This window comes from Bombina bombina, chromosome 6, assembly GCF_027579735.1.
Source record: "Bombina bombina isolate aBomBom1 chromosome 6, aBomBom1.pri, whole genome shotgun sequence".
NCBI lineage: Eukaryota > Metazoa > Chordata > Amphibia > Anura > Bombinatoridae > Bombina > Bombina bombina.
The window spans coordinates 722,089,957-722,114,271 of NC_069504.1; positions in this window are offsets into that span (position 1 = coordinate 722,089,957).

Consider the following 24,315-nt stretch of genomic DNA (forward strand, 5'->3'; position numbering starts at 1 on the left):
TCCCCAATATTGTTTGCAATATCTATAGAAATTCTAGCCTTAAAGATCCGTGCAGATCCTCGAGTGTCGGGAATTAAATTAGATAACACAGAACACAAGATAGCCATGTATGCAGATGACATTCTGCTAACCTTTACAAAATCTGAGGAATCACTGCCACAAGCTTTAAAGATAATTCAGGAATATGGCACTCATTCCAATTTTCTATTAAACGTAAATAAATTGGAGGTATTAAAATAAATCTAACAGAAGATAAAATGTCCCTATTGATGTCCCTCTGCCCGCTACGTAAGCAGCCACTCACAATGAAATATTTAGGAATACAACTATCAGCAGACCCCAAGGCCATTTTTGAAGCTAATTATAAACATCTAGAAAAGACAATAATAGGAGACCTATCCAACTGGAAAAACAAGAAATTGTCATGGTTAGGTAGAATTAGTATTATCAAAATGAATGTCCTTCCCAGAATACTTTATATTATGCAAGCTCTATCCATTCCCCTTCCAGAGGACTTTATGAGTAAACTCCAGAGCTCTCTAGAAACATATCCAAACAGAAAAGCTGAGGGGCGCTTACGTTCCTGGAGTCAGTCTGTTCGTGAGGAAAAGTCGGTTGCTCTATTGAGCCAGAAGTGAAGCCACCAAGATAGCGTGTTGCAGTTTGAAGTGGCAATCTCCTTCCTATGTCACTGTAGTGGTGAACACAGCCTGAAATGGAAGGATGTGTATTCTCCAAACACATCCAGCAGGGAACAAACTGTGAATAGAGAGCAGAGACAGGCGCAGCCCAATTCAAGTGTAGTATAATTTTATTCAGTGTAAGAGCACACATACAAATGGCTACTTACAAGATGAACAGATTAAAACAGCATATAAAGGTTTCTTTACATCCAGACTGTACTTTGAATGACATACAGCAGTAAAATGATCTCTACGCATTTTGTCTGAGGACGCCCAGACTTCCTCAAGAGAAGAAAAATTGAAAGTGTCAATTTTTCTTCTCTTGAGGAAGTCTGGGCGTCCTCAGACGAAACGCGTAGAGATAATTTTACTGCTGTATGTCATTCAAAGTACAGTCTGGATGTAAAGAAACCTTTATATGCTGTTTTAATCTGTTCATCTTGTAAGTAGCCATTTGTATGCGTGCTCTTACACTGAATAAAATTATACTACACTTGAATTGGGCTGCGCCTGTCTCTGCTCTCTATTCACACTCTAGAAACATATATCTGGGGTGATGTGAGACCAAGAATAAATAAGCAAACAATGTATCTGGCAAAGGAGGAAGGTGGTCTAGGGGTTCCAAATATACTGACATATAGACAGGCCTTGATGTTACAAAGAATAGTAGAATGGTGCTCCAATGACAACTCAAAACAATGGATACAGATAGATAGGGCAATCCTGCACACTAACAACCAGGGGCATATAGTCTGGACATTAAGGAAGGACTGACCACGGACTGTAAGGAACTACTCAGGGTATGGGATAAAATCATCCATACATCTACACGGATATCCTCACCGACGTCCCCCATGACGTCCCCCATGACCCCATATATGGACAATCCAGCCCTCGCATTGGGAATAATGAGGAAATACACATCCCAGGGGCAACAGGTAGGGCAGAATACAATCTCAAAGCTGACTCAACAAGACAAAATCAAAAAATGGGAGGACGTTAGGGACACGGAAACACACTTAAATTGGCTAGCCTATGCCCAGATCTCCCACTTTATATCGACACACAAAGACAAAAACTCACTGATCCGTGAGCTGACAGAATTTGAACAACTCTGCTATGCAGGACGTACGCGCTCGCACCTAATATCCATCATATATAAGAAACTTACCAACATATACCAAAACATCGGAGAAGGAACTAGGAGAGGAAATAAATGTAAAAACATGGAAAAACACATTCCTCAATAATAAGATCGCCTCTATATCAGCACAGATACAAGAAACTAATTTCAAGTTTCTCACCAGGTGGTACCTCACCCCAAGCAGGTTAAAAAGATTGTACCCGAATACCTCGGGTAAATGCTGGAGAGGCTGCGAGATGGAGGGTACTGTTTTGCACGTGTGGTGGGAATGTCCTAAGCTCCAGCAATTCTGGACGGACATCCTCGCATGCATGCAAAACTCATAATTCCCAGAGATCCAAAAATGATACTTCTGTACGCAGGGCTGCCCCAGATTAAATGCATGGTGAAGAGAAAACTGCTATTGACTCAAAAGCTCTAATTCCCCGACGCTGGAAAACTGCTACACCCCCCACCCAACAAGAGTGGGTAAGGCAAATAGACTTGCTGTTACAACTAGAAAGGTATCATCATATTAGGAATGGCACAGCGGAGACGCATGAAATAATGCTGCAAATATGGAGCAAACATTAGTGATATAAATATCATACTAGTGAAGAGACATGCCTCCTCATCTCCCCCCTCCCCCTCTGCTCACAGATACAAATCTCCCCATGTTTGGATTTAGTAATACCCGCACACCCCCCTGCTCTCCACGAAGGGTAGGGACACACGTGATAGTCACCCGGGATTTTCCTAGGATAACATGACAGAAGATGTGGTAGGGACAATACAATTAACTCAGGGGACCTGGGCATTGCTAGGGGCACAGGGAAGAGAATAAATTTACGAGGACAACATACCTCTGTTGGAAAGAAGGGTAGCATTACAATGTATATGGTTCTATTTACTGGGAGACACAGAGAAGTAACCAGGCCTGGGAATGGGGAGGGAGGTGAAGGGATAGTTAAAGGTTTACTAAGAAATACCGTGAGTACCGGACAGAACGGTCTAAAGCAGCTCTGTGAAAAGATCTGTATGAGAACATTGTATTATACTGAACATTGATGTTATGCTTTGCTACAATGATTTTGCTGTAAAAATTTGTATTCTTAAATTATACAATAAAGCTTTTTTTAAAAAAAAAAAAAACAATCCAGAAATATTATATCACGTATAAAAGAAAATGTGAATCTAGAATCTGTGTTCTAGTGTTTACTATGTAAACTTATGTTTCATGGGGGGGGGGGGATAAAACTTGTAGTTTTCTTCTTGAGGATAGCCAGTATATCCGGCGGTCAGGGGAACAGACAGTGGTCAAGTAATTACTACTCGAGCTGTGACTGGTCAATAGAGGAGGGGAGGGTACTTAAATAACTATATTTAAATATTTTTTAATAATTATACAAAGCTAGGGACGTGGGTTGGAGGGATTCGATGTCTAGGAACCTGCTCACCATACAAGTGTAAGATACTCTACAAAATTGCCTATGCGAGGGGTAAGGAGCATTTGGGATCAAAAGTAACTAAGGGCGCAAATAATGGGGGACCTCATCAAACCGATCCTAGAACGATCTGAACAAGGATTCTTGGAGACTGGAATGGGAAGGTCTTCTATAGTAGGCTATATTAGAGAAATTTCAGGGTCCCAGTAATTTTGTGTTCTAGAGGAAATCCTAAAGGGCAGTGACTGGGAAGAAGGCTGGGGAATGATATTGGATAAGTTTTGAATGAAAGAAAGTAACCCTATACTTTATGGGAGGCGCCACATGGGACCACAGTAAAAGAGCCATAGTGCATCATTTTCCTGTAAGCAGAGAAATAAGTCATAGCAACAAAGATACCTGGGCTCATCTAGTTTGCCACACCAGGGAACAGTAGCCTGTGTATGAGCCTCACTGTGGCTATGACAATCCTGAATCGCATCACTGTATTCCCTGCGATGGCAACACATAGCAGCATGTAGAAAAACATTAACCCAAGTACATTAAACCAAGTAGCAGAACAATATTAATATAAGTGTTCGAAAATCAGAGTATTTCACACAAAGACATTAATACTGGTCTGTCTTGTCACATAAAGGGTCAAACGACTGCATTTAGCCTCAAGCTAGGTTAGGGCAAACTACCACCCGCTATCCAGAGACCAGTCATGACAGCAAGACAGAGCAGGACACTTGATCCTACATAATGACAATACAAACATATCCAGCCAAGATTAGACATACTTGAACATAAATAGAAGCACTTTATCTATGGTCAGCTATAGTAAAGCCCATGAGAGACTACGGCTTTCACACTAACATTTGGTATAATAGTAATATAAAGTGGTAAATGTGTATTCAAAGGGTGCTGAATAATCTTTTACTGTATGATGAACTGGGCACGGTGTCAAAGTAAAGGAACTATAATGTGTCATTGTTTTTAAGCGTGAAACTATGACATGACATTAAATATAACTAGGTTCATCTAGTTTGCCCTACAGGGAATCAGATATCTATATATGAGCCTCATTGTGGCTATAACAATCTTGAATCCCAGCACTGCACTCCCCGTGTCAGGAATACAGAAATGTATGTAGAAAATATAAAACCTGGTAACAGAACAGTATTAATATATGTGTCTAGGAGTTAAAATGTTTCACCCAGAGTAAACAATGCTGGTCTGTCTTGTCTCAAAAAGGATCAAACGAGTTCATTCTGCCTTAATCAAGGCTGGGGTAAACTACCCCTGTTGACTTGAAATAAACCATGACAGCAAAACAGAGCAGCACACAAAACTTTATCTAATGTCTATATAAACATATCTAGTCAAGACTAGACGTAACTGAACATAAGTAGAAACATTTTATCTATGGCCAATCATAGTAAGGATCATGCAAAACTAAAGTTTCCACAATGGCATTAGATACAATAGCAATGCAAAACGATAAATGAGATTTCAAAAAGAAAGGGGAAACTTATCACAGGTAAAGTAAAAGAACTATATTGTACCTTTGTTCTTAAGCATAAAAATAGGATATAACTATAAAGGTAACTAGGCTCATCTAGTTTGCCACACCAGGAAACAGCAGCATATATATAAGCTCCATTGTGACTGTATCCGTCCTGGATCGCAGTACTGTAGTCCTCGTAGTAGCAATATAGAGTAGCATGTAAAAACTATAAAATCAAGTAACAGAACAATATTGATATATGTGTCTAGGAGACAAAATATTTCTCCCAGAGATGGCATTGCTGGTCTGTTTTGCCACATAGAGAGTCGCACTGTTTCATTCAGTCTTAATCTAGACTAGGCGAAATAACTCACGTCCTCCTGCAACAAACCAGGACGGCAAAACAGAGCAGCACACTCGTCCTTGCATAATGACACTATGAACATACCTAGCCAAAACTAAACATATTTAAACATAAGTAGGAGCATTATATCTATGGCCAGCAAGAATAAAGTCGACAATAGGTTAGAGCCTCCACATCAGTACTTAATATAGTTGTCATACACAACAGTAGTTGTGTGTTAAAAAGGGTGTGTTTAAAGAGTGCTGCAACTATCTTTTCAATGGAGTTCCTAGCTTGCATTAGTTGGTTTCCAGTTATGACCCTCATTTCCCTTACATAGGGAAGAGACCTCATAGACCCCGTAAATGACAGAGTCTTCCACTGTATGGGGTATTCACATATGCAGCTTTGGACAGTCCCAACTAAGACCAGTCTCAGAAACCCCTACAGTAGAGCAGAGTCACAGTCCAGAAAGATCCCTCAGAGGGTAAGCAGGAATGTTGGGGACATTCTTTGTAAGCATTGCTGGGAGCTAGTCTAGAGCAATTAAAATATTTTTTAGTAGAAAGTCTCAGCAAGTCCCTTAGCAATATAAGAAAGTCAGTGAAAAATAACCTAAAGAGGGAGAAGAGCAATAAAATTACATTTCCCTCCCCCTCCCCCAAAATAAAATACTTATCATCTTGAGATCGCAGATCAATCAGAATTTAAGGTATTTGCCTCTCTTGGAAGCAAATTAGTGGAGCTTGTAGGATCCTGTAGTGGAGTGGGACTCCGAATAAGCGTTTGCTGTTTGAGGGTCTCTGTGGCAGAGGATGCCACTCTGCGGCAGATGTGCTGAGGGAGCCAGTTGGATTTGAAGACTTGGCGGGTAGATCTGAAGAATCTTTTACGTTATGGGTGGGATGACGACCTCTAGTTTGAGGATCTTGAATGAAATCCCAGTCTTTTAAGTATTGTTGGGCCCTGGCAGGCGTGGCAGCTGTAAATAGGTGACCCTCCTTATGAATGAGGAGTTTCGTTGGATATCCCAACCTATATTTTATGTCATGTTGTTGTAGGGTTTTACTAACTTCTCTGAAAGTAGCCCTCTTCTGAATTGTGAACTGGGATAGATCCGGAAAAACCTGTATGTTCTGAAACCGGTCAGGAAGGGTGGGGTTAGAGAACATTGCTTTAGTGATATGCTCCTTATAAGTAAAAAATGAAAATGGGCAATGACATCTACAGGTTTTTCAGATGGAACATTCCTACCTCTAGGAAGCCTGTAAACTCTATCTAATAAGTTCCCACTAGGGAGCTGTGGAGATTTTAGGTAACCACAGAATTCGTTAAGGAAGGGCTCCAGATCTTGAGTTGAGGCCTCCTCAGGGGTCCCCGAAATCTCAAATTATTACGGTGGGAACGATCTTCGATGTTCGCCATCTTAGCCTCCATTGTATTAATCATATCCACTATTATTTGTGAGTGGTTGGAGAGATTGGCTTGTTCCACCACCAGGTCTTCTTGTGTCAACTCTCTCACCAATCGCTCCTATATCTTTACGCAGGTCAGCCACAGAGCTCTTAAAGGTTTTAGTGAGAGAGTATTGAAGATTGTTGAGCTTCTGGGTAAGTGTAGCAACTATTTTGGATGCCATGATAGACTCTGGATCTGAAACTGTTTGGGAACACTGATCTAATAAAGATCTCTCTGTTGGGGGGTCCGTTGCAGGATCACTTATATCAAATGGTTTCTCAAGCTGGGCCTTAGGCTTGAAATGGTCAGCTACAGATTTTTTATACTCGGTGTGGTTTGCAGTCCTCCTCTTGGACCCTTGCGGCATGTTAGGGAATCCGCAGCTCAATGGCCTCTACCCAAGTTTATTGTATATTAAGAGCTCCAATATGTATATGCTAGCCCAGGATGGCAATGACTATTTAGTCACATAAAACTTGAATCTTGGCTATACTTTAAAGAGGCTTGGAATCCCCTATTAATCCCCTGACCACCAGAATTTCAGGGCCATTACATCTGCATGTTGAAGAAAATTTCACCATCAAAAGGAGACAGCATGATAGGCACCCTGTCCTTTTTCAAAGAACAGCTTGGTACAGTGCCTCCTTATAACAAAATGTCTCCTAGAAATGGCCACTGACTCTTGTATAAAAGATCTCCTTAATGTCACTCTAAATGATCATATAAGCAGGAGCAAGTGTTCCTTGTCAGAGTGGGAGCAGTTATTCTTTCATCTCTAGTAATGCCAATTGCTTAGGTAATAAGTGGTCCCTTAGGGGAATATGGAATAGTGAGGGGGGGTTTGTAGGCCCCTGTCTAGGCCTGTGTAGTGCACCGGAACTTGCAGATAACAAGTGTGGGTGACCCTAGGGCCGAAGATAATGAAGCTTATGTTATATAGGGAAAAGCCTTACCAGTCTTTCGTGTTCCAATAGAATAGAGGACCTGCTCAAATGCCACTAGCACTTATCTGCAGCGTGTAGTGGAAGGAGGCCGCAAGTCTAATGGCGGACTTTCGCACCAAGCTTCCAAAGTTGATCTCTGCAGAGAGGTCTCTTACTGTGGCAGCTATTAGAGTCGGGACACAGCTGGATTCCGATCCTAGTTCTCTACTGTCCTGTAGATGGGAGGTGTAGAGTCGCTTGGTCTGATTAATCTTTAAGTCACAAGACACCCCCTCATTCAGAATGCACTGATTTCCAGCTTGCGGGGTCAGACCAGGTAGAACGAACTGTTAGCCCTAGGTGTTTTAAGCTTCTGCTCCGGAGCAGATCCCCGACCCTCCGGAGCTCAAGTAGGTCGCACTAGCTCACCAGCAGAAAAGACATCCCCGTGACAATCCTGGGTATGTGCAATAAAAAGTTTTTTTAAAAGTCCAGGTTGTGAAAGTTCAAATAAGGGTCTCCTTATCCAGAAATGAGCAGTGGTATTATCTCAATAAAAGAGCTAAAAAAGACCTTTTCTAGCAATCTATAGCTGAGAGCTCCCTCTTCACACGCCTTCCCCAAAGTAATTGTTTTAAATAATTTTTTAGCAATTGGACTTTGATTAACATATATTATATACTGAGATTTTGTAATACTGCTTAATTTACCATCACTTTAATGTCTTTTTAATACATTCCTCCCAATCAACTGAATTAAGAACAAATAACAAGGAAAATCACAGCTAGGAGACAGCAGCAAGGCTTGCCCATTTTATCCAAAGCCAAGAATGGCCCCATTTTGAAAGCAGTGTACCTTAATTCTCACCCACCAAGTAATTTTCCTGGGACACCCGTACATTTTAGCTGTGATATAAACATTTAAATTAAATTATTATTTATTTAAAAGGATTTTGTAAAAAAAAAAACTTTTATTTTTTTAAATATTTTTCTTTGGTTCACATATTCTATGGCAAAAATTATATTCACACCAAGAAAAAGGGCTGCAAAATTCAGGAATGAAATTAATTCTAAATGGAATTCAATGATTTGTCTAGTTCCACATGGAGTAACATAAAACAATGTGCCATAAACAGTGATAAAAGGAGATTTTCCATGGATACTTTGATCAAAACAAAAAAAAATGTTTTCAAAGCATCAATATATTTTTTTATTTTAATCAAAGACAATATTTTCTATTAGTCTTAATTAATCTGATTAGTTTGGGAATTCAAAGTTCCTTAAGATAAGTTTCAGAAAGTTTTAATTGGCACTGATCACATAAAATAACTATTGCTTTAAAAAAAATACAAACTAAAATCTTGTTTTTTTCACAACATTTGTAACCCGAAAATTGCGGAATTCATAAAGATTTGGACCCACTTTTCATTACAGCATGCTGTAAATATCAGATCAATTACAATCAATAAAGCTGTATTTATATTGTTATCCCTAACTTGTTCTTACCCCATAAAGGGCCGGACTATAAGTGTCACGCTAGTAAGCACTTCTGCTTGCGCAAAAGCAAAGCCAGAAGTAAACTTTTAACACAAGCAGGTTGGCTCACATATTGCAAGTTGAAAGTAAAGTCTTTTTGTGTAAGCGAATGCCGAGTCGCCAAAAACTATATATATCTACCACGCTCACTTCTCCCTATAGTCTTTAATGGAGAGTGCAAACTGAAAAAAAATGAACACTTATCGCTTGCGCGTTAACTCGACACAGAGTTAATCATACAGGACTAACCCTAAGGTAGTTATGAATATTTTTCACATTGAAGAAAAGGTTCTATTTATTTTTAACACCTTAAGGACCGGGCATTTCAGACTAAAAATTCCCCAAAAGACCAGAGCATTTTTAGCATTGTTGCCATCACTCCATTTAAAAAAAAAATAGAGCCTTGTTTTTTTAAACCTTTACAAATAAAGGAAACTAATCAATGCTGACATTTTTTTTTGTTTTCTTTAAATTTTGCTGGTGCATTCATTTGGATATTTATTTTTCGTTTTATGAATCTTATGATCTCAATTTGTTCAAGAATTTTATGATCTCTAACATCTATCTATATGTATATATGTACAGAGTATATACATACATATATATATATATATATATATATATATATTTAAATATTTAAAAATACATAGAACATTTTCCCCTATGTGAAGAACATTGAATTGTAAAATATTTACAGTAAGTACAAAGTAAAACACATTATTAAATATTACAATTAAATAAAAAAAAAATGTTTTCTTGTTTTCAGGTATTTGAGAGGAAAGGGCTCCAAAGTGTATGCATATATACACATACAGTGGGGCAAAAAAGTATTTAGTCAGCCACCAATTGTGCAAGTTCTACAACTTAAGAAGAGGAGAGAGGCCTGTAATTTTCATCATAGGTATACCTCAACTATGAGAGACAAAATGTGGAAACAAATCCAGACAATCACATTGTCTGATTTGGAAATATTTTATTTGCAAATTATGGTGGAAAATAAGTATTTGGTCAATATCAAAAGTTCATCTCAATACTTTGTTATATATCCTTTGTTGGCAATGACAGAGGTCAAACGTTTTCTATAAGTCTTCACAAGGTTGTCACACACTGTTGCTATGTTGGCCCATTCCTGCATGCAGATCTCCTCTAGAGCAGTGATGTTTTGGGGCTGTCGCTGGGCAACACAGACTTTCAACTCCCTCCAAAGGTTTTCTATGGGGCTGAGATCTGGAGACTGGCTAGGCCACTCCAGGACCTTGAAATGCTTCTTACGAAGCCACTCCTTCATTGCCCAGGCGGTGTGTTTGGGATCATTGTTATGCTGAAAGACCCAGCCACGTTTCATCTTCAATGCCCTTGCTGATGGAAGGAGGTTTGCACTCAAAATCTCACAATACATGGCCCCATTCATTCTTTCATGTACACAGATCAGTCATCCTGTTCCCTTTGCAGAGAAACATCCCCAAAGCATGATGTTGCCACCCCCATGCTTCACACTAGGTATGGTGTTCTTTGGTTGCAACTCAGCATTCCCTCTCCTCCAAACATGACGAGTTGTGTTTCTACCAAACAGTTCTACTTTGGTTTCATCTGACCATATGACATTCTCCCAATCCACTTCTGGATCATCCAAATGCTCTCTAGCATACTTCAGACGGGCCCGGACATGTACTGGCTTAAGCAGGGGGACACGTCTGGCACTGCAGGATCTGAGTCCCTGGCGGCGTAGTGTGTTACTGATGGTAGCCTTTGTTACGTTGGTCCCAGCTCTCTGCAGGTCATTCGCTAGGTCCCCCACGTGTGGTTCTGGGATGTTTGCTCACCGTTCTTGTGATCATTTTGACCCCACGGGGTGAGATCTTGTGTGGAGCCCAAGATCAAGGGAGATTATCAGTGGTCTTGTATGTCTTCCATTTTCTAATTATTGCTCCCACAGTTGATTTCTTGACATGAAGCTGCTTGCCTATTGCAGATTCAGTCTTCCCAGCCTGGTGCAGGTCTACAATTTTGTTTCTGGTGTCCTTCGACAGCTCTTTGGTCTTCACCATAGTGGAGTTTAGAGTGTGACTGTTTGAGGTTGTGGACAGGTGTCTTTTATACTGATAACAAGTTCAAACAGGTGCCATTAATACAGGTAATGAGTGGAGGACAGAGGAGCCTCTTAAAGAAGAAGATACAGGTCTGTGAGAGCCAGAAATCTTACTTGTTTGTAGGTGACCAAATACTTATTTTCCACCATAATATGCAAATAAATTCTTTCCAAATCAGACAATGTGATTGTCTGGATTTGTTTCCACATTTTGTCTCTCATAGTTGAGGTATACCTATGATGAAAATGACAGGCCTCTCTCATCTTCTTAAGTGGGAGAACTTGCACAATTGGTGGCTGACTAAATACTTTTTTATTCCACTGTATAAACGTAAATACATATGTATACACATCTATACAAATGTATAAATATATACATACACATGTATATGTATGTATACATTTATTATAGCCCTTTCCGTTCAAATACTTCATCATATACTATATACCTTTTAACTCTTATAGCTTTTTTAAATACATATATAAAAAAATACCGGAGAGCCGTGCTTATCCTTATTCTTCTTCACAGAGCCCTGGGACATACCAAAAGGAGACTTAGCGGGGCAGATCCCAGTGTCTGCACTAAAGGCAAAGGTCCCTATTCTATGAAGAAGAGTCTGGATAAGCTGTGGCTTTTCGGCATGCTATGGGTAAATATGTAACACTACAGGTGAGCTTTTTCATCTGCAGCAAAGAAACATTTGTATTAATTTAATAAAAATGAATAACATGGAAAACAAATATTCGGAAAACTAATTTTTTGAATATACGATCAGAAAGATTTGGACAAACCATTTTTTTGCCCAGGCACTCCTCTAATGGTATGTTTAACTTTTCTTGTTTCTGCTTCAGATATTCTTATCATCAAATGACTTGAGCAGCCCTGCATTACTTTTACTACTTGGAGGAAGGAAAATGGCCGGCAGCTGTTTTTCAGGGTTTGGAAAATAACTGTACCCCTGTGCACAAAGCGAGTTCTATTAAGACATTAAAAAACATTGAACACCTTTGGGATGAATTGCAATACCAGACCTTATTGTCCAGCATCAGTGCCTGACAAATGCTCTTTTGGCTTATTAGGCACAAATTCCCACAGACACACTCCAAAATCTTATGGAATTCTATCAAGAAGAATTTCAGCTGTTATAGCCATAAATGGGGGGGGGGGGGCACTCCATTTTAATGTTTACGGTTTTAAAATGGTATGTCCGACAAGCTCCTATAGGTGTGATAGTCAGGTGTTCACATACTTTTGGCTACATGGTATACCTCCCAACATCTGCTGGATTATTTCTGGAATGTGGGAGGTTAAAAGCTTGTGGGAAATGGGCCAATAGTAATGTGTGTACAAGACTGAATGTGGGAGTGGTGGAGTTGATGTCAATGGGCATGTATGGGAGGTCAGTGAGCATGTTCTGAGCATGACTTGGCAGAGCCTGGGTATGGCTAGGTCAGTCCCTTAAAACCAGGACACCAAGGGATTCCGGATGGGAAGTGGGTCATACCTCCCAACCCATGACAGTTGGGAAGAATGAAAACATTCTGTTTTGAATGTAAAATATTAATAAATACATTTACACTCTCTTTCCTGCATTTGTTTTAAATGCTCTTTTATACTAAGTCCCCCTAATAGTAAAAAAAACCCCACCCACCAAACCCCCCAAAATAAAAAAACGAACACTTAAAAGAAATAAACTACCTATTGGCATTGCCCCTAAAGGGGCATTTGTATGGGCATTGCGCTTAAAAGGGAAAGTCAGCCAATAAGATTTCAGTAGCTTTCATCCTATTGGCTGATGTGAAAATGTCAGCCAATAGGAATGCAAGATACCCCAATAAATATGGGGTACCTAGCATTCATTCTTCAGTGTGCGGCGGACGATCGCATGAAGAGGAGCCTCCAGGCCACCGAGGAGCACCGCTGCCGAGGACCGCCTCCAAGGATAGCCACATCTGGGAAGACTGATCCCCACCTCCGCTCTGTGCCGCCTTCGCTGTGGATGAAGATAGAAGATGATGGACCCGCCTGGAAGAAGACCTTCTCCGCTGGACGTCAGAAACCGTGAGTACCTATTTGAATCTTAGTGTTATGCTTCTTTTTAATTTTTTGAGGTTTTTTTTTTTTTTTTATATAAGGGTTTTTTGGGAAATTGAAAAAGCCCGTTGTGGGGGTTAGCGGTTTAGGAGTTAATAAGTAAATTAGGTTTAATGAGTTGTGGGGGGTTGGCAGATTAGAGGTTAATATGTTAATTAAGTTTATTGTGTTTAAGGTGGATGGTGGTTAAGGGGTTAATAAATTAATTATTTAATTTTCAATGTGCGGGAATGGTGAATTAGGGGTTAATATATGTATTAGGTAGTTTGCGATGTTGGGGTTGGCGGATTTAGGGGTTAATTTTATTTTGTAGTTTTTATTTTTTTCTTAATACGTGCAGCGTTTTTTTTTTTTTTTCTTAATACTTTGTTTGGGCGGCTATTTTTTTTTTTTTTTTAAATAGTTATTGAGGGCGGTTATTTAATTTTTTTTAATACTTATTGCGTGCGGTTAGGTTTTTATTTTGTAAATACTTATCGCGGGTGGTTAGTTTTTTTTAATACTTATTGTGGGCAGTTAGTTTTTTTTTGTAATGCTCTATTTGCCTTCGCTGCCTCCGGTAGGTTCTGAAAATGGCAGGGCTGTGAAAGAATCCACCTGCAGTGGATTCTTCCACCACTATGCCATTTTCGGAATCCACCAGGATGCAGCCTTGCTGCATCCAGGGGAATTCTTTTGGCTGCCTCGCACAGCCAACATTCCTTTGAGGATGCATGTGCAACTGGCGACGCACGCGTAACAAAAGCGATTATAGTATAGATAGGGTCAGATATGTATCAGAGTTAGGCTTGTGAAGTCCGCAGTGTTCCGTTAAAATTCCCAGAAATAGAAAACCTACAATTTAAAGAATCAAATTACAGGTAAAATTGAGAGAAAAAAGGAATTCAAATATACTGTAGTATTTAACTGCCCACATTTAAATATGTTTTATTAGAATCTGATTTGTTTTTATTTCCTTTTAAATTCTGGAACAATTGATTATCCAAAGTCAGCTTGTGAAAATAATTTTAACATGATAACATGAAAGAAAAATCTCCTTGTGCCATATAAACAAAATCTCTAGGGGAATTAAACAAGATGAGAAAAAGGTACTTGTAAAAAAGAAGGAAATAGAAAAAAGAGGAATGAATCTATTATTAAAAAGTAAAATAAATTGCTAGTAAAGTTTTCATTTTTCCCCCCTCTGGTTTGGTGGTTTACTGGAGAAATGTTTTGCTTAGTCAGTTAAATATGTGCTCATTAATACATTGTCACATAATTTACATTTGACCTTTATGACATTTCTGAGGGCTTTTTGTACACACCTTAATGGAAATAAGTTATAATCAGCTGAGTACAAACTATTCCACTGAGATATACAGGCAGCATTGAGCTTCATCAAAAAGTGTATGTGTATTCTTTTTTTTTCCCTCTTTTTTTTAAATATATTGTGCGCACACTCTATATACTTACATACACAGACATATACACCAGAAATGCAGCACTATATACGATAGACATACATATACTTTTCTTTTCTCACTACTTACCTTACTTATATTTTACTTGGGCTTAAAATTTGCTGGTCTTAAAGGGCCATAATACTCAAATGTTTAAACACTTGAAAGTGATGCAGTATAGCTGTAAAAAGCTGACTAGAAAATATCACCTGAACATCTCTATGTAAAAAAGAAAGATATTTTACCTCAAAAGTTTCTCAGTAGCCACATCCCATTGTAAAGGACTTCTAAGCAGCATATCAGCATGTCTGTAATGGGACAGCTGAAGGATTGAGCCTTGTGCACTCTCATCTTATTTCCCTATTCAGTGTAAGGAAGTTTACAATGAAATCTCATGAGAGTTGTGAAATCTCATGAGAGAAGTGAAATCACAGTAAAAGAGTTCATGACCTCAGAACTGTTAATGCTAATTGGCTGCTGTTCATTTCTTTATTTTTTATTTTTTTTTACCTGCAGCTGAGTATAACTTTTTGCACAGAACTTACTCTACTGAGCTGAGGAAATTGTGAGGTAAAATATCTTCATATTTTACATAGAGATGCTCAGGTGATATTTTCCTGTCAGCTTTTTACAATTATAATGCATCAGTTTCAAGGGATTTAGCATATGATTATTATGTCCCTTTAAAGACCAACCCTTGTTGAATGTTGCAGCTCATACTCAAATTCAGAATCCAGGCCATCAAGAATTCCATGACATGGTTGCAGCTTGTGTAGGCAAAATTACATTGAACTGAGCAATATGAAATACCTTTGAAACTATCCAGACACCAGACTCGTGATTTCAGTACATTAAAGGTGCACTCAAATTACATAGCTGCTCTGCCAATGGGAAAAGTTATATGATATCTCTCTATGCTCGAATGGGATCATGTGTATTAGGTGTGAGAAACTGAGCCATATACTAAAAGCCCACATAACATGAGAAAGAAGAAATAAACATTAAAAGGTCAAGGTGTATGAGATTAGCATATATCAGAATGAAAAATGTAACATAATAAAGGAACAATAGCTTATAAGCTAGATGCATCACAATGGGTGGAAATACATAGCAGGATAATAAGAAAATGTATGCTTGCCTGATAAATTTATTTATTTCCGGATATGGTGAGTCCGTGACATCATCAATTATTAGTGGGAATATCATTCCTGGCCAGCAGGAGGAGGCAAAGAGCACCACAGCAAATCTGTTAAGTATCACTCCCCTTCCCACAATGCCCAGTCATTCGACCAAAGGGAAATGGAAAAAAGAATAACACAAAGTGTAGAGGTGCCTGAGGTTTAGTCAAAAACAACTGTCCTAAATTTAAGGGTTGGGTCGTGGACTCATCATATACGGAGTCCACAACATCATCAATTACTAGTGGGAACCAATACTCAAGCTAGAGGACACAGATGACTTGGGAGGGAAAAAAAGGCAGGCAGGCCTAAACAGAAGGCACCACCGCTAGAAAAACCTTTCTCCCAAAAGAAACCTCAACCGAGGCAAAAGTATCAAATTTGGAAAATTTGGAAAAAGTATGCAGAGAAGACCAAGTTGCAGCCTAGCAAATCTGTTCCACAGAAGCTTCATTTTTGAAAGCCCGAGAAGAGGAGACAGCTCTCATGGAATGAGCCGTAATTCTCTCAGGAGGTTGTTGCCCAGCAGACTCATACGCCACACAAATTATACTTCTCAACCAGAGAGAAAGAGAATAAACAGATGCTTTCTGACCTTTATGTTTTCCAGAGAAACAAACAAACAGGGCAGAAGACTGACGACAATCATTAGTTGCCTGCAGATAAATTTTAAAGCACCCTCAACATCCAAGTTGCGCAACAAACATTCCTTATGAGAAGAAGAATTAGGACATAATGAAGGAACAACAATTTCCTGATTAAAAATTATTTAGGAAGGAAACCAAATTTAGTACGAAGAACCACCTTATCAGCATGAAAGATAAGATAAGGTGAATCACACTCCAAAGCCGAGAGTTCCGAGACTCTCCAAGCAAAAGAGATAGAAAAAAAGAAACAAAACCCTCCAAGGTAACAACTGAATATCTAAGGAATGCAATGGCTCAAATGGAGCCTGCTGCAAAACTTTAAGAACAAGGTTAAGGCTCCAAGGAGGAGCAACAGACATAAACATATGCCTGATTCTGACCAAGGCCTGACAAAAAGTTTGCACATCTGGCACATCCGCCAGTCGCTTGGACTCTCCGAGCAGAAGTTGCAGCCTTTGTAGCAAAATAGATAATGCAGAAATCTGATCTATCAGGGCACTGACTGACAAACCCTTCTCCAGGCCTTCCTGGTCAAAGGACAAAATCCTAGGAGTCCTGATCCTACTCCAAGAGTAGCCCTTGGATTCACACCAAAAAATACATTTACGCCATATCTTAAGGAAAATCTTTCTAATAACAGGCTTGCAAACCTGAATAATGGTCTCAATGACAGACTCAGAAAAAAACACGCTTAGACAGAACTAAGTGTTCAATCTCCAAGCAGTCAGCTTCAGAGAAACGATATTGAGTGGAGGAAGGGACCCTGACTAGAAGGTCCTTCTTTAGAGGTAATCTCCAAAGTGGGAGAGACGACATCTTCACTAGGTCTGCATATCAGATCCTGCATGGCTACACAGGGACTAATATAATCACCAATTCTCTCTCCTGATAGATATTAGCAATGACTTGCGGAAGGAGAGCAAATGGAGCAAACAAGTATACCAGCCTAAAATTCCAAAGGACCGCCAGAGCATCTATCAGAGCAGCCTGTGGATCTCAGTTCAATGTAATTTTGCCTACACAAGCTGCAACCATGTCATGGAATTCTTGATGGCCTGGATTCTGAATTTGAGTATGAGCTGCAACATTCAGCAAGGGGTGGTCCTTAAAGGGCCATAATACCCAAAATTTTAAACACTTGAAAGTGATGCAGTATAGCTGTAAAAAGCTGACTAGAAAATATCACCTGAACATCTCTATGTAAAAAAGAAATATATTTTACCTCAAAAGTTTCTCAGTAGCCACATCCCATTGCAAAGGACTTCTAAGCAGCATATCAGTATGTCTGTCCCAGGACAGCCAAAGGATTGAGCCTTGTGAAATCTCATGAGATCACAGTAAAAGAGTTCATGACCTCATCACTGCAAATGCTGATGGGCTGCTGTTCATTTCTTCATTTTTTTTTTTACCCACAGCTGAGTATAACTTTTTACAAAGAACTTACTCTGCTGAGCTGAGTAAATTTTGAGGTAAACTATCTTCCTTTTTTACATAGAGATGCTCAGGTGATATTTTCCTGTCAGCTTTTTACAGTTATAGTGCATCAGTTTCAAGTGATTTAGCATATGAGTATTATGTCCCTTTAAGGACCACCACTTGCTGAATGTTGCAGCTCATACTCAAATTCAGAATCCAGGCCATCAAGAATTCCATGACATGGTTGCAGCTTGTGTAGACAAAATTACATTGAACTGAGCAATATTGAATACCTCTGAAACTATCCAGACTCGTGATTTCAGTACATTAAAGGTGCACTCAAATTACTTAGCTGCTCTGCCAATGGGAAAAGTTATATGATATCTCTCTATGCTTGAATGGGATCATGTGTATTAGGTGTGAGAAAGTGAGCCATATACTAAAAGCCCACATAACATGAGAAAGAAGAAATAAACATTAAAAGGTCAAGGCGTATGAGATTAGCGTATATCAGAATGAAAAATGTAACATAATAAAGGAACAATAGCTTATAAGCTAGATGCATCACAATGGGTGGAAATACATAGCAGGATAATAAGAAAATGTATGCTTACCTGATAAATGTATTTATTTCCAGATATGGTGAGTCCGTGACATCATCAGTTACTAGTGGGAATATCATTCCTGGCCAACAGGAGGAGGCAAAGAGCACCACAGCAAATCTGTTAAGTATCACACCCCTTCCCACAATCCCCAGTCATTCGACCAAAGGGAAATGGAAAAAAGAATAACAAAAGGTGTAGAGGTGCCTGAGGTTTAGTCAAAAACAACTGTCCTAAATTTAAGGGTGGGGTCGTGGACTCATCATATACGGAGTCCACAACGTCATCAATTACTAGTGGGAACCAATACCCAAGCTAGAGGACATGGATGACTTGGGAGGAAAAACAAGACAGGCAGGCCTAAACAGAAGGCACCACCGCTTGAAGAACCTTTCTCCCAAAAGAAACCTCAGCCGAGGCAAAAGTATCAAATTTGGAAAATTTGGAAAAAGTATGCAGAGAAGACCAAGTTGCAGCCTTGCAAATCTGTTCCATAGAAGCTTCATTTTTGAAAGCCCTAGAAGAGGAGACAGCTCTCATGGAATGAGCCGTAATTCTCTCAGGAGGTTGCTGCCCAGCAGACTCATATGCCAAACGCATTATACTTCTCAACCAAAGAGAAAGAGAATAAACAGATGCTTTCTGACCTTTACGTTTTCCAGAGAAACAAACAAACAGGGCCGAAGACTGACGAAAATCCTTAGTTGCCTGCAGATAGATTTTAAAACACGCACAACATCCAAGTTGCGCAACAAACATTCCTTATGAGAAGAAGGATTAGGACATAATGAAGGAACAACAATTTCCTGATTAAAAATTCTTTAGGAAGGAAACCAAATTTAGTACGAAGAACCACCTTATCAGTATGAAAAATAAGATAAGGTGAATCACACTCCAAAGCTGAAAGTTCCGAGACTCTCCAAGCAGAAGAGATAGAAAAAAGAAACAAAACCTTCCAAGATAACAACTGAATATCTAAGGAATGCAATGGCTCAAACGGAGCCTGCTGCAAAACTTTAAGAACAAGGTTAAGGCTCCAAGGAGGAGCAACAGACATAAACATAGAAAAAAAAAAAAAAAAACAGAGTACCAAATATGCTAGAGTGTTACAAAAAACAATATCTGTGTACAATGGTTGAAATACTCCCCTCTGTATATACCGCTGCCGTTTATATACAGAGGGGAGTATCAGTCTCTCCCAGAAGGAGACTGTAGGAATTGTAGTGGTGTTTGGTATAGAGGCGCAGGTATTTTCTTCTACGGTGCTCCAAAATTGCCTGAGAATGAGAGGGCTTTATTTCTATGTGTGTAGATCAACACCACATAATTAGTGCAGTATACTTACTCTGAAAAAAGTCCAGCTTCCTCTTCAAGAGTTAATACGTATGATGTATTACGGTTAAAGATTCCCCAAATCCACTGTGGCTGTGAATACAGGATAACGTACTCAAGATACAATGTATAGCTTGATACAAAATGTGCAGTATACTTGCTCCGATAAAATCAGAATCCGGCTCCTTGTACAGCACTCCCGCTGATGTGGTTAAAAGAATCCAAAAGGCAGCAAACAAAATTCATAAAAGATACAAATTTATTTAAAAGTGTCACTATGGACAGATAGATAAAAGCTAATAAACAGAAGCTCTACACGTTTCAACGATGTTTCGTCTTTCTCAAGAGCAGTAAAGTGATGAGATGCTGCCTTTGGGTTTACACAGGTGCTTTTTATACAGAATTAATCAATGTTCCTTTTCCGGTTTTACCGGAGCCAGACTTACAAAATTAAAGTGTTAATATCCTCAGCCGATTTCTGTTTGGGATTATAAGATATCCTTTTTCGTTTTCAAAGATGCGATAAATCCAATTATAGTTTTAATATGTAAATCGGATGAGGATATTATGAAAATTTTGCCTCGCTTATTTGGACCAATCAAAATCATCTAAGAAAAAAACAGTAGTTCCCTTTCAAGTTCATATATATATATATAAGCGCTAAACCTGGGAACGAACAATAGCATAATAGCTTGTTCTATGGCTAGTTACCACCCTAGAAGAAGCCTATTTTTGCTCAATATGTGCCTTTCACAGAGAAGAACTTTCCTGTAGCATATCAGTCTGATCCTGACTTAACAGTGCAGTCCAGCCCCGAAATACCAGGCAATCCCTCTCTGAACGAGAGTAATGGCAAAACCCCAGATGTACGTTTCTGCCTATTGTGGGCCTCGTCAGTGAGGTGCAGCCATATCCCTCTAGGCACACTGAGCAACGGGTACCCCTTTTTCCTTGTGTGCAACAGTTAGTAGTGTGCCACTCGTAATCTAGCCCTTAGAGTAGTTTAGCACCTGTCACTTGCAAAATTTATTTTAACACAAATCAACTTTTGAACTGACTCATTTCTCTTCTGCAATCTACCCTGCACCCTATGTCTCCCCAACCCTTCATCCTCTTGCATTGATTTATTTATTTAGTCTCTTTTAGGTTTCTGCATTTTTTTTCCAGGAAACAATGTTATTGGATAAACTTACTTAGAATTATGGAATTTGAACGAGTACTTTTCAAATAGAGGATAATAATAATAATGATAATAATTAAGACTGTAACTGTGACATAGAGGCTTAAGTGGAAGCATAAAACTGATGAATATTAACAGATTTCAAACTAATATACAATGAAAGCTTTATTTTGTATATGAGTAACACCTTGTTATATTTTTTTATATCTCCTAGTTAAGTTATTATCAAATCACATACTATGGGCGCGATCCGATATAGATCGCAGTTTGCGGCACAAGCGAGGTAACCGGCGTCGCCCGCAGTTTCAGCTCGCAACTCGAGCTATCCCATATAGGTCGCCGTCAGATGCTAACGTGCCGTAAGTCTGACAAACCAGCGATGTCCAGAAATCTGCGCAAGTACAAATTTCTGGCATCGCCAGTGACTTGCGGCACGGTAGAAACTGCCGGCGCCTATAAAACCTGACTAAAGTCTAAAACACCCGCACTGTCTAACTTGCCTCCCTAACATAGCCCGCACTGTCTAACACGCCTCCCTAACATAGCCCGCACTGTCTAACACGCCTCCCTAACATAGCCCGCACTGTCTAAGCCTCTATCCGCTATCCCCCCTCACTAGCCTAACAATAAAAAAGCTATTAACCCCTAAACCGCCGCTCCCGTACCCCGCCCCAACCTAATAAAGTTATTAACCCCTAAACCGCCGCTCCCGTACCCCGCCGCCAGCTATATTATATCTATAACCCCCTAAAGTGAGCCCCTAACACCGCCGCCATCTATATTAAAATTATTAACCCCTAATGTAAGCCCCTTACACCGCCGCCATCTCTATTAAAATGATTAACCCCTAATTTAATCTACCTACCCCGCCGCCAGCTATATTATCTATATTAACCCTAAGTATATTAGGGTTAATATAGTTAATATAGTTACTATAGTATTTATATTAACTATATTAACTCTATCTAACCCTAACTAAATTTATATTAAATTAATCTAATTCATTTCTAATCTAAAATATTCCTATTTAAATCTAAATACTTACCTATCAAATAAACCCTAAGATAGCTACAATATAATTAATAATTACATTGTAGCTATGTTAGGGTTAATATTTATTTTACAGGTAAATTGTTAATTATTTTAACTAGGTATAATAGATATTAAATAGTTATTAACTATTTAATATCTACCTAGTTAAAATAATTACCCAATTACCTGTAAAATAAATCCTAACCTAAGTTATAAATACACCTACACTATCAATAAATTTAATAAACTACAAACATCTATCTAAAAATACAATTAAATTAACTAAACTAAATTACAAAAAAAAAAAAAAACACTAAATTACAAAAAATAAAAAAAAGATTACAAGATTTTTAAGCTAATTACACCTATTCTAAGCCCCCTAATAAAATAATAAACCCCCAAAATAAAAAAATTCCCTGCCCTATTCTAAATTAAACAAATTTCAAAGCTCTTTACCTTACCAGCCCTTAAAAGGGCCTTTTGTGGGGCATGCCCCAAAGAATTCAGCTCTTTTGCATACAACAAATACAATCCCCCCCCCCATTACAACCCACCACCCACATACCCCTATTCTAAAACCACCCAAACCCCCCTTAAAAAAGCCTAACACTACCCCCCTGAAGATCTCCCTACCTTGTCTTCACCACACCGGGCCGAACTCCTGATCCGATCCGGGCGATGTCTTCCTCCAAGCGGCAAAGAAGAATTCTTCCTCCGGCGATGTCTTCCTCCAAGCGGCAAAGAAGAATTCTTCCTCCGGCGACGTCTTCCTCCAAGCGGCAGCAAAGTCTTCATTCTTCCGGCGGCATCTTCAATCTTCTTTCTTCGCTCCGCCGCCGCGGAGCATCCATCCCGGCCGACTGCTGTACTACGAATGATGTACCTTTAAATGACGTCATCCAAGATGGCGTCCGCCGAATTCCGATTGGCTGATAGGATTCTATCAGCCAATCGGAATTAAGTTAGAAAAATCTGATTGGCTGATTGAATCAGCCAATCAGATTCAAGTTCAATCCGATTGGCTGATCCGAACAGCCAATCAGATTGAGCTTGCATTCTATTGGCTGATCGGAACAGCCAATAGAATGCGAGCTCAATCTGATTGGCTGATTGGATATATAGATATATATATATATAAAGAGAGAAGCGCTAAACCTGGGAATGAACAATAGCATAATAGCTTGTTCTATGGATAGTTACCACCCTAGAAGAAGCCTCTTTTTGCTAATATCAGTCTGATCCTGACTTAACAGTGCAGTCCAGCTACAAAATACCAGGCAATCCCTCTCTGAGCGAGAGAAACGGCAAAACCCCAGATGTACGTTTCGTAATTCTTTTATTAGAAAAATAATCATATGCATATATACAAAATAAAATCAAAATAACAAATGCAAACAAAATATTTCTTGTTACAAAACTGAAATATTGACCCAAATTTTTGTCATCAGAAAAAAATCAAAATGCAAACATTAAACTTAAATAATCACACAAAATAAAATTAAACATATTTCAAATACAGACAAAAACAAACTGGAGGAAAAAAAAAAAAATCTAAATAATCCAATCCTTCCACTTCTTTGTCTTCCAGATGCCTTCAGAATCTAATTCCACATATCGCCTCCTATCAAAAGAAAAATACAAAAACAACTTCCCACGGATCATACCCACACAATTACCTACAGTAACTACCTTTTTCTTAAAAATCAAAATATTATGCACATCCCACAACACCTCCTTCACACAACATGCCAACAACCATATCAATCTTGCTTTCTCCTTTTCCACACCACTTCCACACAAACCATACATCATCATATTAAAAGTAAAAAACTGCACTCCAGTCAAACCCTTAATCATCCTTTTCAAACTTCTCCAAACATCCCTAGCATACTCACAATTCCAAAACAAATGAATAACACTCTCACTTTGAAAACAACCATCTCTAGGACACACTTCTGAAGCCACTAAACGACGCATTCTATGAAAATCCCTTGTTGGCAAACACTTATGCACACTCATCCAACTAATATCTTTCTGCCTATTCATCAAATTCTTATTACACACATTTTTCCATACCAACACACATTCATTTTCATTCAAACCCCCAATCAACTCAAGACCTTCCTTCTTCTCCAACATTTTTAACACCATTCTGTTTGCACACCACATCTCCCTACTAACATTCTCCAAACCATATTTTTTAATCCAACATTCCACCCTTACATAAAACCACGGAACAACAAAACATACCGGTTTCTTTCTATCAATCTCAAATAAACCATATTGTCTTAAAACATTTCCACAAG